The sequence below is a fragment of the Aphanomyces invadans genome, assembly GCF_000520115.1.
Source record: "Aphanomyces invadans strain NJM9701 unplaced genomic scaffold supercont1.157, whole genome shotgun sequence".
Lineage (NCBI taxonomy): Eukaryota > Oomycota > Saprolegniomycetes > Saprolegniales > Verrucalvaceae > Aphanomyces > Aphanomyces invadans.
In genome coordinates, this window is record NW_008580302.1 from 17,663 (window position 1) to 18,608 (window position 946).

Genomic DNA, 946 nt, shown 5'->3' on the forward strand with positions numbered 1-946 from the left:
ATTTGACGGTTTTACCCTTCATTTTCCCATAGTTTAATCCAGTATAAACTCGGCTGATCACTGAGAGTCCTGTTTGAGTGGGCATTTTCAACAATTTTTGGCTCATTCTGGAACTGTTGAAACTGAAATTCGGCTGATCACTGAGAGCCGACATTAGTAATATTTTCCACTTCGATCCCAAACCGAAGTGCCAAAATCTCATGCAAGAACCAAGATGAACTTGACCGACGTCCAACGCCTAGCGATATACCAAGAGCTCTGCCTACGGAGCAACACCGGCAAGCTGTGGTGTGCTACCGTAGTTCTTTCCGATTTGACCCATGGACCCCATCCGGATATGATCCGGATAATGGCTGCTGCTCATGCATGAGTGAGAATTGGCATTACTGTATTGTAGGTTTGGTTTGTTTGCAGCAGCTTCAATCGACGACCGCTTTTGCTCCCAACGATAGATTCGCTTCCATGCAGTCTTATGCGGTACACCCGAAATTCCAGGAAAGTAGGTGTCCAATGCGTAGTTAATTGAGTTGTCATTCGCAGCGTTCATAATACAGAGCTTGTGTGACTTGGTGAACGTGGCTGTTTGTACAATGGTGTCGTTCGAGCTGGGTTCTTGATAGATAGACGTCCTGTTGCTTTGCGATGACCACTGCGCGCCATGGTTTAAAATTCCGCGCAAAGCACCTCAAAATATTCTTTCAAACTCGATATTCATTTAATTTTAAGGTTGCTTCGCCTTGCTGAGGTTCTTGTGAAATTGCATATGTGAAAAATACATATTATAGAGGCTTCCAAAATTCCCACTTAACAAAAGTACTACGGTATCATGCGCGAGGTTTGTTCTGGGTACGGTGTCAATAAATGAATCGACAAGTTGGCGCATCTGCAAACGTGCAAACGCCATAAAGGAACCTGGCATGCATGCCGAGACGAAGTCTCGAATCAA